This window comes from Rattus rattus, chromosome 4 (assembly GCF_011064425.1).
Source record: "Rattus rattus isolate New Zealand chromosome 4, Rrattus_CSIRO_v1, whole genome shotgun sequence".
In the NCBI taxonomy this organism is placed as follows: Eukaryota; Metazoa; Chordata; class Mammalia; order Rodentia; family Muridae; genus Rattus; species Rattus rattus.
Genome location: NC_046157.1, coordinates 7,986,852 through 8,004,222, shown reverse-complemented (window position 1 = coordinate 8,004,222; position 17,371 = coordinate 7,986,852).

Below are 17,371 nucleotides of genomic sequence, written 5' to 3'. Positions count from 1 at the left end.
AATGATCTGTAGCAAGTCACTTGCTGTATGCATGAGGGGAAGAAAGATGACTTTGTATCTTAATGGGAAATGACCAGACATCAAGAAGATATGCTGTTCATAATTGATTTAAAAGCATAGAGTAAGTGTGCCAGGAGAACTCTTTTTGTGGGACAGGATATCATGTAACCCAGCCTGGCCTCAAACTTACTATGTAACCAAGGCTCGCCTTGAACTCCTGATCTTCCTGACTCCCCTCCCAAGTCTGGGATTACAAAGCTAAACTGACACACCCTGCTCAAAACTTCACTTCTTGACAGGGCAGTGTTTATCCCAGTTGATATTTACTGATCTCAGTGGGCCCAGAAAGCATCTAGGTTAAGGGACACAAAGACAAATGGAAAACAGGGCCCACCTTTAAGAAGCTTCTGTAGGTTTACAAAAATGTTACCATTATTGCCTCTGGGAGGACATTTTTGTGTAGAAATTATGTCTGGTTCTTCCTCTCATCCCTATGCTTGCAGAAATAAGACTCAGATTCAAAATATATTTACAAATACCTTGGCTAGGCTCTCCTCTGACTAGATCATAACTTAACCCATTTATTCTCATCTACATTCTGTCATGTGGCTGGTTACCTGTGCTCAGGTACTAAGCATCCGTCTCCTCGCATCTTCCCAGGTGATCTCCCAAGCCTCAGGCTATCACAGAATCCTTTCTGTCTACAGAATGTCTAGACAGACACCGTCTATCCTACCCTTTCCTATAGGCCATAGGTTTTGGGTTTTTTTGTTTTTTGTTTTTGTTTGTTTGTTTGTTTGTTTTTTGTTTTTTGTTTTTTTTAATTGACCAATGGTGCATCCATACAATACATAAGATATTATCTCTACATTTTTGTAATGAGATATTTCTACATGTCACTCATGTGGACAGAGACCACAAAAATGTCCAAGGGTGGCCAACCAATACAGCAGTGGGTACAAGTGACGTTGATACTTCTTCACACTCTCCTCTGGGAACCTTTATCAGTAAACACTGCCTTTATACTTGAGAGGACTGATGTGAACAAAAGTACGGCATCTGTAAAGCACACATACGACCATGTGCTTTACGATGAGCACTGTAAACCTAACAGCTGCCGTCTGCATGCCAGGCACTGCGCTAAGCCCTTTGCGAACACCACCGCCGGATCCTTACCAGATGAGTGTTACCAACTGGATTGCTTATGCTTTACAGCTAAGGGAGCAGGGAGGTCAGCAGCAGCATTGGGAGCACACACAAGTGTCGAAGTTGGATTTGTAACCAAGACATCAGACTGATTTCAGTGAGCCGATGGCAAGAGGTGAATTCCGAGAGTCTCGCCAATCACTGCTTATCCCCACGAACTTTATACATCTCTCTGAAAAGAAGAAAAGAGCTTAGTTTTACAAAATCCACACCTTACACAGTGTGAGTGAAGGGGAAAATATACAAAATTGTACAGCCAGCTCTCACGACCCACCCTGCAGATCACAGTCAAGACATTTTTATTCTGGCGATCAATTTTCTACTTCATGAAATATGGGCAGGTCAACCGTTAAATCCAAGCATGACTGACCAGCAAAAACTGCATTCCTTTCCTCCTCCAGATCAGTGGTGTGTACAGCTGGTGAGCGTTCCTGTAAGAAGCTGACTGGGTCAGCGAAGGTCACCTCCAGAGTTCCTGACTCCTCTCAGAGAAGATCCTCCACGCTGTGAAGAGTCAGTCACCACACCTAAGGACAGAGAGCTCTGTCAACAGGAGAGTTCTGTTCCCGCTGCTGTCCTTGAGGGAGGGACCCTTGGCAGAGGGCATATAAACTTCACGCTATGCAGACAGACACACAGCTAAAGCTTCAACCACATTCTTATTTGTTACCCGAAATTAACCGGGCACAAATAGCAGAACAATAACCCTTATTTTTGTATTTGTGTGTGTGTGTGTGTGTGTGTGTGTGTGTGGTGTGTGTGTGTGTGTGTGTATGGTATGTGTGTGTGGTGTGTGTGTGTGTGTTTGTGGTGTGTATGTGGTGTGTGTTTTTGTGTGTGTGTGTGTGTGTATGTGTGTGTATGTGTGTGTATGTGTGGTGTGTGTGTGTATGGTATGTGTGTGATGTGTGTGTGTGTGTATGTGGTGTGTGTGTGGTGTGTGTTTTGTGTGTGTGTGTGTGTGTGTGGTATGGTGTGTGTGTGTATGTGTGTGTGTGTGTATGGGTATGTGTGTGTGTGTGTGTGTGTGTGGTGTGTGTGTGGTGTGTGTGTGTGTGTGTGTGTGTGAATGTATGTCTGTGTGTACTGTGTGTATGTATGAGTGTGTGTAAATGTGAGTGTGTTGTGTGAGTGTGTATGAGTGTGTATATATATATGTGTGTATGTGTGTGAGTATATGTATGTATGTGTGTATTGTGTGTATGTGTGTGTGTGTGTGTGTGTGTGTGTGTGGAATGTGTATGTATATGTGTGTTGTGTGTGTGTGTATGGCATGTGTGTGTGTGTGTGTGTGTGTGTGTGTGTGTGTGTGTATGTGTGTGTGTGTGTGTGTGTGTGTGTGTGTGTGTGTGTGTGTGTGTATGTGTGTGTGTGTGTGTGTGCTGTGTGTATGTGGTGTGTGTGTGTGTGTGTGTGTGTGATGTGTGCTGTTTGTGTGCACACATCTGTGCTGTGGCATGTGTGGGAAGTTGGAAGACAACTTCCCAGTGTTGGTTTTTTTCCTTCCACTTTTTTTTTCCTTCCACTTGGATTCCAGGAATTGAACTCAGATCATCGGGCTTTCTTGGGCAGCAAATGCTTTTACTTACTGAACCATCTCAAAAAAAATCCAATAAATTATAGAAAATTTATTTAAAAAGACATATTTCTGCATCACTGGGATTTCCCCCTAAAGTTTCCATGCTCCCTGGGATGCTATCTGTTTTCTAGCCTATCTTTGATTAGGTCATAATGCAAACCTTTGACAGCTTCTAATTAGAGCCCCACAAGTTACAGCCATGGTGTCCTCTGGCAGGGGCTGATGAAGGTTCCATAATTTGAATTAATTCACAACCAGCCTAGCTAAAGTCTAACTGTGGGATAATCAGATATGCATTTGGAAATCTCTGGCCGCATTCAGTGCCGGAAACAGCCCATACATCATGCAACACTACCCATTTATAGCCTCGCTTGGTGATGTCATAAGGCATTCAACTGTCCAGTTCAATTAACAAGCAGACCGTGCATAATGATAACAGCAACCTGATAGGCTTGGAACACCACAGGTCATGACCTGAAGGCCTCGAAATGACTCTATCTGAAAGGCAAAGACTTCCAATCATGACCACAGACGCCAAAGATTTGTGGTGCTTGTGTTTGGAAGATGGGGATGCAGACACATGTATTAAATATACACAGCGATCCTTAAAGGCCCACATCAAATCTGTGTGGGATCCCAGTAGGTGACTGTCATCCCAGATATCAAGACATACCATCTGTCCAACACCTTCAGTCGACTCCTCAGTGCGATGCTTTTCAGACTCTGAGGAAAGAGGGATACTGAAATCTTTGCCTTGCTCAAAATAGATGCAGCAGCCGCAAAGCCATAACCAGAGTGAGCTACTGAACAGGGAATTGATTATGGAATCTGAGCTCATCCATGCTTGGCTAAAGAGACGTGAACACCTGCTTTGATGCTAGCTATCCTGCTGAAGGATTTCCAAATCACTTCTACCTACGTCTTCCCACCTCTCCAAATCACACGGATAATCTAAGGTCGGTAGACTACGATAGCCCTACCAAAAGTCACCTAGGTAACAAACAGCAGAGTTTAGCCAAGTATCCATATCTTCTGACCTTGTTTTAGATATTAATAAGAAACCAGAGGGCAGCTCAGTTAAATATCTATAGAGTTCAAGGTGAGAAACACCAGAAACTGCCGCGGCTCTTCCAGAAAGAGACCTCCAAGAGAAAAGGAAAACCTGCTCGTAGCTCTCTCGCTTGTCTTGGTGTCTAGGGAGCATGAGGAATATTTTTCAGCCTGGCTCTCCACAGTGATGGGGAATGAGTATAACATGATAGCAGGAGATGGCAGGGCAGGAGAGGAAAGGCCAGAGGAGGCTCACTGCTGTTAGAAGAGGGAAGCCACTCACTCCTCTGAGGAACTCCTGTGCAGACGGACCCACGGCAGCCCTTTCCCCTCACCCTGTGGTGAGGTAGTTTACAGCTTTGTGGTTCTCATTAGCTTGGATAAAAGTTTTCCACTGTTGGTTCCTGAAGGGAAATAGAGCACAGTAAAGTTAGAAGCCGGGTACTCCAGAATGGTCTGAGTGGCGACAATGACTTCCTCAAATTACTAAACCAACAACTGAACTATGAGTCATGGGAAATTAGATAGCTAATGCCTAAGGAATTAGAATAATGGGCCAAAGGCTCGTCTCTAGTGCAGTGGCAGATCTAATGACTGAATTAGGAGTCGTGTGACTTCAAAGCCATGCTTCAGGTTTTCCTCGAATCCTCATAAGCAAAGTGAATGGGTCTTGGTCTTCTGAATGACCTTACGCTTCCTCAACCCGCTGACATCCCTCATCTCGCTTTGCTGTCACGAATACAACTGGTTCACCGAGGCCTCCTCCAACTCAGCTGTCCTGGGAAACTTCAAGTGGACAACCCTTCCTTCCCTCTCAAGAGTCTTAAGCATTGCAGAAGTTCCCTAGTCACGCCTTTGGCGTTTCTTTACGTTATTCACACAAGGCTCAGGGAACACTGCTAAAGAGGAGGAAGAAGGAATATAAGAGTCAGAGGGGATGGAGGACGCCAAAGAAGCAAGGCCTTCCAGACACAGCAGGACAGTGCACAGCAGAACTCACAGAGACAGGGGCAGCATGCACAGGGCCTGCGCCAGTCCTAACCAAAGCTATCTCCAGTTGATAATCACTTGCAAATGAAGGTGTGGTTTTCCCCCAAAGAAGCTCTTTGGGGGAAGAAACTACTTTTGAGAGTAGGGCTGCTGCAAGCCCAGAAGGTAGACGTGAAGCAGAAAACAAACTCAATGACAACTTTGGTGGTTCCCTGTATCTTTTTATTTATTTTATTTTCTCCCTTTTTTTTTTACACTGCAGATCCCTTGTGTGTGTGTGTGTTTCTGGTTTTGTGTTTTCATGGGATTCCATAGTGTGTGAGTGGGTCTCTACAGCTCTGTTTCTTGCGCCTTTTCTTGGGATCGTTTCCTTCTGTTTGTTTTGTCCTATCTGGATTTGTTTTTGTTTTATCTTAATAATATATTCTATTGCTATCACAGAAATGTGTTTGTTTTCTACTGAGAGGCAGAAAGGGTTTGGATCCAGATAGGAGGTGAGGTACATTCGAAAGACATAGCATGGTAATGGTTTCCTGACATTTAACTCTGAATTCACAGACACGACTAAGACCAGTGAAGTGGTGATTAGACTACTGAATGAGAATGGGTCTATCAACACTCCATGATGAATTTGGGGTGGGGGGGCAGGTGTCATTTTTTTTCATTAATGCAGCCACTAGCTAGTGGCCGTTTCTCTAGTAAATAACCTCCATCAACCATGCTCCTGCTAGCAACCCTAACCAAAGTCAGTGGGTCACAAAACAAAAACCAAAGACATGAACATAGGAGATGAACTAGATGGGAAGAAATGGGTATTCCGAGGAAGTGGGTGGAGAAAAAAGAGGGTAGTGTGGGACTGGAGAGATGGGCTCTTAGGACCACTTGCTATTCTTCTAGAGGACTGGGGAACAATTCCCAGCATCCACTTGGTAGTTCATGCCATCTGTAACTTAGCTCTAGGGGACCCCATACTCTCTTCTGGCCTACAGAGGCAGCAGGCACATACATGGCTCACAGACATATGTGTGAGCAAATCACTCTTACACAAAGGAAGAAAGGAAAGAAGGAAGAAAGAGATGAAAGAAAGAAAGGATAAAGAGAGGAAGGAAGAAAAGAAAAAGAGGGATAATGGAAGTGGATATGATCAAAATATATTATACACATGTATGGCGTTGTCCAAAAATGCATTTTTAAAGCTAAGTAACTGGATTGCAGAAGTAGCTGAGCAGTTTTGAGTGTATACTGCTCTTGTAGAGGACTGGAGTTCAATTCCCAGCACACATATCAGCAGGTTATAATTGTCTATAACTCCAGTTCCATGTGAATGTAATGCCCTCTTCTGGCCTTTGAAGACAATACATTCATGGCACCCCTCTCCCTCAGACAGACAGTCTCACACACACACACACACACACACACACACACACACACACACAATTTTAAAATAAAAATAAATATCTTTGTTAAAGCTAAGGTCATACTGGGAGATCATTCCTTTTGTAGAATGTCAAAGATAATCTTGCTTCCCTTGTAATGAGGCTGACCCTAGAGTGATCAATAAATGGCCCTGTGTTTAACAGTTACTGACTAAACAAAGCCTGGGCTCCACAGTCCAGATCTCTCTCTGCTGCCTTCTAGAAACTTGCTAACGTCCTTGCTGAGTAACACCTATGAACTACTTGCATGCTTCTTGGAGACTAAGAAGACAAAGGCTAAAGTTCAGACTTACAAAAGGTCATTGAACAGGAAAACAAAATTGCTCCCAGACAGCCACAAAGGTGCTTCATAACTCAGAGCTAAGTGGGAATAATAAAAACTAAGTGGGCATATCAGACTATAAGCAAGCTCTGAGAGATGAGAAGTCTTCAGCCAAGAGTCTATTGACATTGGAACACACCTTACTTGATAAACATGTTTGTCTCTGAGAAGATCGGGTGATACATAAACCTAGGTGGTTTACATCAGTTTCTGGATGTGATTCATTAAAGCAATCAAAAGACACTGTAACCAGGTGTGTGAGGCTTCTGCTGTTCAAAACTCTTTTGATACATAAAAGTACACTCTAAGAAATCATAAGGGGCATAGTGCAGCAAGGATGAAACTTGGTAACAGCCCTTTGCTCTCATTATCAAGTGTTACACAGTTTGCACAATCGTGTCTGCTATGCACAACTGTACCTGCTATGCACAATTGTGTCTGCTATGATTGGACACAATTAACAATGCAACGACATGGGGTTGGGGATTTAGCTCAGTGGTAGAGCCCTTGCCTAGGAAGCGCAAGGCCCTGGGTTCGGTCCCCAGCTCCGAAAAAAAGAACCAAGAAAAAAAAAAAAACAATGCAACAACATGAGATAGAAGTGGAGATTGACAGAGAAAGAACTGGAAGAGCTTGAAGGAGCTCAAGACCCCATATGTACAACAATGCCAAGCAACCATAGCTTCCAGGGACTAAGCCACTACCTAAAGACTATACATGGACTGACCCTGGACTCTGACCTCATAGGTAACAATGAATATCCTAGTAAGGGCACCAGTGGAAGGGGAAGCCCTGGGCCCTGCTAAGACGGACCCCCCAGTGAACGTGATTGTTGGGGGGAGGGGGGAAATGGGGGGGGGGGGGGGAGGGGAACACCCATAAGAAGGGGAGGGGGGGGGGGATGTTTGCCCGGAAACCGGGAAAGGGAATAACACTCGAAATGTATATAAGAAATACTCAAATTAATAAAAAAAAAAAAAAAAGAAGTGGAGACTGAAGTTCCACAGTCATCATGGCTAGAAGCCATGTGCACTGCAGGTAGACATGGTGCTGGAGACGCTAAGAGTTCTACATCTTGATTGAAAGACAGCAGGATAATGTCCCACTGGCAGCGTTTGAGCATAGGAGACCTCGAAGCCTGACTACCCAGTGACACACTTCTTCCAACAAAGCCACACTTTCTAATGGTGCCACTCTCTATGGGTCAAGCATTAAAACACATGAATCCATGGAGTCATACTTATTCAACCCCCCACATTCCACTTCTTGGCCCCGATAGATTTGTAGCCACAATATAATGCAAACTGTATTTAGTCCAACTTCAAAAGTCCCCATAGTCTATCACAGTCTCTACAATGTTCTAAAGTTCAAAGTTCAAAGTCTCTTCTGATGTGCATGCATTCTCTTCACTGTAACCCCCTATAAAATTAAAATTAAAAAAGATGACATACTTCCAATATATAATGGCAAAAGATATACATTATCATTTCAAACTATAGGAAAAACAAACACAGTGAGGAAATACTCAACCAAAGCAAGACCAAAAACCAGCTAGACAAACTCCAAATTCTGGATCTCCATGTCTGATGTCAAAATGCTCTTCAGACTTCCAACTCCTTTCAGCTTTGTTGACTGAAACACACGTCTTTCTCTTGAGCTGTTTCCACTCCCTGTTAGCAGCTTTCCTTGACAGATATCCCACAGCTCTGGCATCTCTAACCTCTTGGGGTCTCCGAGGAAATCCAGACTTCACCTTCACAGCTTCATACAATGGTCTCTCTGAGCCTCCATACAGGGACACCCCTGCCACCCAACTGACCTCAGTGACTTCCCTTAGTCATAAAGGGAGATTCCATAACTCAGTCCAATACTTTAGAGTTGAGAGTTCTTGACTCTAAACCCAGAATCACGTGGCCAAAGCTTCCAAGTCCTGCTGCTTGCTGGGGCTAGAACATGCCCCTCTTGTTAAATTACATCTTCACCAGCTTCCTGTTTCCAACGGTTTGCTTCACTGCATAAGCTTGGCAATTGTTGAATTTGCTATGTAGAACAGGCTGGCCTTGAGCTCAGAAGTCTGTATGCTTTTGTTACCTGAGTGCTGGGATTAAAGGTGTGCACACCTGGACCTAAGCTTTTCTTTAATTCTGTTTCAAAAAGAAGCTTAGCTGGGTGAGTTCTTTCCCTGAGGTCACCATTCTCTTAATCTCAGTTAATATCTTTAATCTGTTTATCTCCTTGAACACAGGATTTATTTCTATTCCACTTCCTGATGCTGCTTTAACCCTCAAACCATACATTTTGTATTTATCATTTCTCAGCTTGCTATGTTTCATCAAAACACTCTTAGTAAGAGTGAACCACAGGACAGAGCCTACAATAGACTGTTTTGAAATCTCCTTTGCCGATGCAATTAATCTAAATTTTTTTCATCTTTGCCTCAGGCTGACTATTTGGACAAGGGCAAAAAAATACAGTCTTCGCCAAAATATCACAAGAATGATCACTAGGCAACATACTAAAATTTCTCCTCTGAAACTTCTGAGCTGGGCCCAACAGTTCAAATCAGCCTCATCACCACTGTCTTCCATGCTCCTACCAGAATGGCCCATCAAGCCCCACTTAAAGCTTTAACCTGCTTTTTAAATTCACAGTCCCAAAGTCCATATTCCTCCAAACAAAAACATAGCAGGACCTGTCATAGAAATACCCCCACCCTAGTACCAACTTATGTCTTAGTTGAAGTTTTATTGCTGTGAAAGGATACCATGACCAAGACAACTCTTATAAAGACAACATTTAAGGGGTTGGGGATTTAGCTCAGTGGGAGGGCGCTTGCTTAGCAAGCGAAAGGCCCTGAGGTTGGTCCCCAGCTCCGAAAAAAAAAAAAAAAAAAAGACAACATTTAATTAGGGCTGGCTTACAGTTTCAGAGGTTCAGTTCATTATTAGCATGGCAGGAGGCAGGCAGACATGGTGCTGGAGGAGTCAAGAGTTCTACATCTTGATCTACAGGCAGCAAAAGGAGACTGTGTGCTACACTGGGTGTAGCTTGAGCATAGGAGACCTCAAAGCCCAACTCCACAATCCCTCCGAGAAGTACACACCTACTCCAGCAGGGCCGCACCTCCTAACAGTGCCACTCCCTATGGGCCACACATTCAAATACATGAATGTGTGGGGGCCAAACCACCACAAAATGTAACATTGGACATTTTTTTTTTTTTTGCAAAGAATTTGATCACTCAAGCAACAGGATGGATAGGACACAAGTTAACTTACCTGATCCTGTCAGTAACACCAGAAAGCAGTATGTTACCAGGCTCGTGCTATGATAAAGGGGAGAAAATACAATGCCGTTAACTAACTCACTTGTGTGTATTCACAGCCCCATGACCCTCTTCCCCTCTTCCCCATCTTCATGAGCATGTGAAGAAACCAGGGTAATATGGCACATGCGGTGGGCAGGAAGCTTAGCAAATTGAAACGTGTGTACCCACGCCCATTTCCAAGGCACTTGGCTTCTATTTCTTCCAGTAAACTGTGTGCATTCAAACCAAGTGCCTCTGTGTGTCAACCTAACAACTTGGCCCAGGCCATCAGAGAGTTAAAGTCTGTGTCCCCCACCCCTCCCCCCACCCAGGGCGAGGAAATACTCATTTTTAAGTTCACCAACCCCTTGAATTTCACTTTTCGCTTATCATTTACATTTAGACAACAGAATCCAAAACCGGTTTTACATTTTAAATTTTGGGTTTTTTTTGTTTGTTTGTTTGTTTTGTTTCTAGGTATGGTTTTTCTGTGTAGCATCCTAGAACTCGCTGTCCTAGAACTCACTTTGTACACCAGGCTGCCCTCGAACTCACAGAGATCCACCTGCCTCTGCCTCCGGAGGGCTGAGGTTAAAGGCGTGGGCTGTTGCCAGCATCACCCAGCTTAGGTTTTAAATTTTAATATAAATTTGTTTTTATCCATATATTGTTCTAACATGCAAATTTTTTTTTAAAAAAAAATCCTCTCTTTTCAGAATGGTGAGATGTGCTTCTCAGAGCACAGCAGTGTGTCCTGAAACAAATACTGCTGCCCCCTAGAAGGGAGAGCACTCTACTGTTGGCCCTCACAGTCCCTCAGCCTCTCTCTACTCTTCTTGCTTCTTCCGAGACTAGGTGGGCTGGGGCAGGGGGAGGTGGTTGCTGGGAAGAGCAGAGTGGGTTTAGCCACATCTCAGTAGAGCCAAGAAAGCTGGCCGCTCTCTTTAGAAGAGGCAGTGCTATGCCTGCTGCTTCATTTGCTGGCCCTGCTGGCCAAGACAACAGGGGAAAAGCCTCTCATCCTCTCAGGAGCCGTGGTGAGACGAAGCCGGAGAGGTGAGCCACCTGGGCTGTGAGAGAAGCTTAAGGGGACACAGCAAAGGTAGAGCTTAAGTAGGTTGACCAGGTTCCAAGTCGTATGACTATCTTCAGAGGGCTTTGTGCAGGGGAATTATATATCCAGGTTTCGGGTGGGAGGCAGAAGGTATTCAAGGACCAGAAATACCCGAGGAGAGAAACGGTAAGATCCGCTGTCAGGTATGATAGAAAGTAACGCTTTTGCCTGACAAAGATGCGGGTTGGCGGGTTTGTCAGGCCTTTTGGAGGTTGGCGCCGGCTCCTCTGTGTACCACGGCTACACTTAGTCAAGCACCGAAACAAGGGCTCAGAGTCGTGGCTCGGAAACGTGGTCAGATCCTGTGCTGTTAGGATCTACAGTGGGTCTACTCCCCACCTTCCCAACCTCTGTCCACAGGCTGGGTTTTTTTGCTTTGTTTTTTTATTTGTTTTAAGAATACAATAATGTTCCGTGTTTAATAGGAACCAACACTTCTAAAACAGTAAAGGCAGAGATCCAGCCCTAGGATACAGTGGTCTGCAACGCTGGCCTGAGAAAGCGTGTGCACCTGTTCTGGAGCTCGGGGGTGGAACCTGCCTGGCGCGGCTCCCAACAGTTTTGCATGCCCACTTCATGACCCACTGAATAGAGAACAACCCCAGGAAGGGCATGAGAAGTAGGAAGCCACTCGGAGATCAGACGGCCTGGAAGTCCACGCTGCAGGACAGCAAGCCTTCGCTGTTACAAATGATGCTTCTTTAGTTCGGTTGCCCCTCTCCACCTCTGGCCCCTTTGAGCTTCCCAGCCAGGCGAAGTTCTTTCAATCTGCCTCACTACCTCTGAGAATTAAATAGAAGGCCCAGGAGGTCTCACCCAATGGGCTCAGAGAAGGAAGCAGGAAGAAGTTGAGACGTGGGAAATGCTACTTATCTGTAATTGTAGCCACAGGCATCCATAATTAAGAAGGTGAATTTACTTCTAAGGCCGTTGCGTAATGCCTTCCTTGCCGGAGGGTGCTTTAGATTTTTTTTTCCCTTGCTGTGCCAAATAGTATCTGATTCCCACTTCTGAATGAAGTCATCTCCAATAGGGCATGTTCTATCTAGAAGACAAAGGTTTGGTGAGACTTGGCCGTGCCCTCTTTGCCTAGATTTGGGTGTAACACTGAAAAGGCCTGCCTCATCTGGGAAAAGTCCGTATGCAGGTTGAGAAACAATTAGAAGCCATTCTAAAGAACTCTTGGGATGCTGTCCATCCCGTGCCAGGACCCAGAAGGTCCTCCACTGATGTTTGTCGAAGAAAACTGTGTACAGATCCAATTCTGTGGTGAAACCAATCTGACATAAGCGTTATCTTAGTTGGGGTTTCTCCTGCTGTGTTAAAACGTCATGTCCAAAGCAACTGGGGAAGGGAAGGGCTTACCACATCTTACACTTCCAGGTAAAAGTCCACAGCGGCAGGAAATCAGGGCGGGAATTCAAACAGGATGGGAATCTGTGTTCAGACACCAGGGGGGAGGACAGGGGTGGGTGCTGATCACTGGCTTTTTGCCCATCGCTTGCCCACCCTGCTTTCTTATACAAGGACCATGGCCCAGAGATGGCACCACCCAGAGTGGGCTGGGCCTTCCCTCATCAATCACTAAATTAAAAAAAAAAAGAAATGGGGTTGGGGATTTAGCTCAGTGGTAGAGCGCTTGCCTAGGAAGCGCAAGGCCCTGGGTTCGGTCCCCAGCTCCGAAAAAAAAAAAAAAAAAAAGAACCAAAAAAAAAAAAAAAAAAAAAAGCCCAGATCTCACAGAGCCATTTTCTTAACTGAGAGTTCCTCTTTCTCAATGACTCTAACTTGGGTCACACTGACATAAAACTGGCCAGCAGAAGCATTCATGGGCAACCACCCAGCCTCACTCACAAAGTTTCTCTAAAAATGAAAACTCTGATTTACAATCTGGGGAGCTGGATATGACATGCAGTGGCTGAGAGGATGAGGGAGACACAGAGGCACTTCCGGAAGGGCAAGTTCTCACCTCGGTTTATCATCCAAAATCACAGATTGTATAAAACATAGGTGGAGATGAGCCCGGAGAACGTAATTGCTGGGAATGCTAACCAAGTCACTTACCATGTGTAAACCTTAATTTCTAAAATAACTACATTCTTGAGGCCTTAATCACAGGATCTCCTGAGGCCGAAAGACACACCAGGCCAGCTGCCTTAGCTGTCCTTACCTGTGAGAAGTGGAGAATAACATGCAGAGAGGAGACAGTGTAAGAGAGGAGACATAGACATAGGCCAGAAAGGAAAGGGGTATCGTGCCCAGCAGATGGCCATGTGCTCTGTCCGCCAATCAACTGATAATTGTCAAGTATCTACTATGGGGTAGGCATGAACCCAGTTGCTTAAGGATTTATCTGTGGACCACGTAGGCCTATTCCTGGGAACAGGCAAGAAAAACTATAGTGTGTTCAAAGTTATGAGGTGCTATGGGGGTAAGTCTAGGAAACACTGACTGAGATCCAGTTTGAGAATGGTTGAAGAACTGCCCACAGATTGCCAACCTCAATGCAGTGACTAAGGGAGGTATCTGTCCTAGAAGAAGTAAGATAGAGCCAAGTACTACTGGGAGCAAGGACCCTAGACACCGTGGAAGGGAAGCCCAACACTAGAATGATTCTCGGGCCTTCCCCATGCACTCTCTCCAGCACCCTACCCTCGGGAAAGCAGAGAGATTGGTTGAGTGACACAGACCCGTCACCATGAACATCAATAGGACATCTCTCAGAAACAATGCCAGCCAGCACTGTTTCATGCAGCTGAAGTAGAGGAATCCACTTCATGACGGGTTGTGTAATTTCATCAGAGACAAGTCGCAGCTGGTTACTACTGGGGGTTTTACACACACACACACACACACACACACACACACACACACACGCTTCTCTGGTTTGAGAAACTCAAAAAGGAAACCGATCTATATATCTCTGGCTAATTTTAACACCCAGAATATTGAACTGTGGCAAAGATTAAGAAGGAATGTTTACAATGTAAAGATGAAAGAAAAATTTATTTGTCTTATTTTTATACCCAACTGTTGTGGAGTATCCCCCCAGAGAAGACTGCTTGGACACGGGTTTAAATCAATAGAATGTCTTTATTAGCGATTACTCTGGGTGCTTGGGATCCTAGTTTATCACAGAGCCATCTCAGGATGAGCTTTTAAGCACAAAAACAAAAAAACCATCTGTCATTGACATATTTCAGTTAATCAGATAAGGAATTACAGAAGCCAAAAGGCAAGGTTAGTACATGTAGAGATTTTCCCAGAACTACAGACTATGATGGGTTAGGTCTTTGTTTTCGTTCTGGCTGTGGTGCTGCCTATCTGCTTAATCTTATGACCCAAATGGTATTTCATCATGGGGACGGTGTACTAAGTTATACTGAGGTACTAAGTATATCTTAGTATAACTAAGGTGGCTTCTAAGGTCTGGGGCTGGGTCACACGGACTAAGTTTCAAAAATCTGTGTCACATATATAGGATAGAAACTTGGAAAGGGAGACAAGGTTTCTTTCCTCCTGTTGGCTGGCTCAGCGGCTCCCCTCCCCCAGGTCCAGAATGGTCATAGCTAGTTGTTCAGTTGTTCAACCTCTCTGAAGTACAGAAAGAGATCTTTTCTTGTGAGCGAGCTGTAGCCCCTTCCTCAGCTCACTCATTCACTGAAATCTGAGCTCCGAGCACTTCAGAATGGGACTAAGGTACTTCTGGAAATAATTTCTTTAAAGAAGAGATTCGGTGGAGAGCCGGCACTGAGGCAGGCCCTCAGGCATGCGCTGTCCTTATGCAGTTAGGGCACATACAGAAGGCCTCATGAAGACACTGGGGAAGACAACCATCTACGAGCCGAGAGGAGAGAGAGTTCAGAAGAAAAAAGTCCACGAGGACGCCATCCTCTTAAGTTCTAGAAGACGGATTGATGAGAAATATTTCTGTCAGTAAATCGCCTCGTCTGTAGTACTTTCTGAGCACTTTAGCAGCCCCAGCAACAAGCTACCACACACTGCACGCATACGTAAACTGGAGATGGACAGGCTTCAGGTAAACAGCCTTTTTATTCACAGCCTTCTATAGACGATGGTACTATCCGCACTCCGCAGTTTGGGTGACTGCTGCTGTTTAAAGCTGCAGATTGGTGAATAGACCAAGTTAGCACACATGGAGTTGCTTCATTCTCTTGAAAATCCACAGTTCTTTATTGCATGGATGCCTGGAGATCTATTTAATCCTTTCTTTATTAGCTGATTTCAAGTGGTTTCCAAAAGAAACAGTTAAGGCTGCAAGCCTGAAAACCTGAGTTTGATTCCTGCAACACAAGAAGGAACAGACTACACCAAGTTGTTTGTGTCATACACACACACCATGGCACATGCACCTTCTCTCTCTCTCTCTCTCTCTCTCTCTCACACACACACACACACACACACTTCATACTTGCACATATACATATACAAACACATATACCATATACACATATACAAGCACATTATACACATACAATACACACACCATACAACATGAATACACATTCATGCACACATATACACATACAATACACACTCTATACACACAAATACACACTTAGGCACACACAAACACACATGCACTTCATACACACACACCATACACACACATACACCACACACACCATACTCACACACATATATATACACCACACACACCATACTCACACATATACAAACACATATACACACATATACCATATATGCATACTCATACACATTATATACACACAATACACACATACCTACACATTTATGCACACACATACACACATGCATTGTAATAATAATTTTTTTTTAAATCTCTGATGGGACCGGAAAGCTGGCTTAACAGTTGTTGGTTGCAATTCCAGAAGACCCAAATTTGATTCCTAGAACCCACACGGTAGCCAACAACCATCTGTAACTCCAGTCTGAGGGGAGCCGACACCCTCTTCTGAACTTCATATGGTGCACACAGCATACATACAGGCAAAACACTCGCTCATGCACAAAAATAACTAACTAAACAAAATCTAAAAGGAGTTTAAATTTTATTGTGCGTAACCTTACACATCTCACCTCGTGTTTGTAAGCATGTTATTAGGACAAGCGATGATGGGCTGGTCAAAAGGTAAATGGGTTTCAAATTTTGATAGATACTCTTTTAACTGCTTTTCGAAAGGATTAAAGCGGTCTATCTCATCAGTAAATGCTCTAACAGTACTAAGATATTATTCCGTAGAACTTACTAATTATTGCTAATATCATAGATTAAAACTAGCCTCTTAAACTCATTATGGACATTGTTTGGGTGACGTGAAGATTAAGATTGTGAGCACTCTTCTCTAACTCTGTCCCGGTCTAAGTAGCAAAAGCTAGCTGGCTGGAGCTCCTTGACATTACCAGTGGGGTTTTCCATTCTTTAATGCCACAGGGTGCTTTTCTGCCTGCCCCACAATTTTAATCACCACTACAATGGTCCCATTCACAATCTCGCAGGTCTCCCCACTCGCATGGATCTTCGGTTGATACGGTTCACAAGGGCAGGAGCAGAGGCATAGAACAGAGGGTTCAGAAGCCCTGTGAGTACGTACTGTGTATAAATCACACCAGCTGTCAGTATGCAGAGCGACCTTACTTAGGCTGATTAAAGGCTTATAAAGTTTTGGGGGACTGAGAGTAGGGACATCCAGGATGGGCAAAGGTCATTGGGTAGGAGGCTTGCCTGGACCGCCTCATGAGCATGAGGAAGCATTTCAGGAATCTCAGGTGTTGGCTGAACAGGTTTTGTCAGGAGAAAGGAAATCAATCCTGTAAACTAATTGAGACTACCTGACATGCCTCAGGTAGAGGTGAGTATGGGGGCTTGGAACTCTCAGGACAAGGTCAGACAAGGAGCAGCGGGAGGAGGGTCACACGAAGGAGGCTGACAATGCCTGTGAGGTGATCAAACTGAAAGGTTATATACGTCTTGGGCCATTAGCCTCTCTGTAGCACAGTTGGCTGAGAGCATAATGAAGACTCTCAGGGAGGTGCATTCTATTTCCACCACGATTAAGGGTCTCTGTGGAGTAAAGGATGCGGTCTTTCTCATCATCCTCTGTCCTGTGACTAAATGGAATCTCGGATGTTGTGAGGGTGATGCTATGCTCTGGAGGATCCAGACAAAGATCCTAGCACTTCCCCGCTGTCCAGGCGACAGCAGGATCTCCATGGAGACCACACACTGAGCAGTTGTGTTCTAGTGCAGTTGTGTTAAGGTGTGCAGGAGAAAACCTGACTTCCCACAGCTTTTAAGGTAGCCTGGGGAAACCCTCAGTCCCAAGACTCTACTGCGATGCTAAAGGGTACTTGTGTAGTGCCA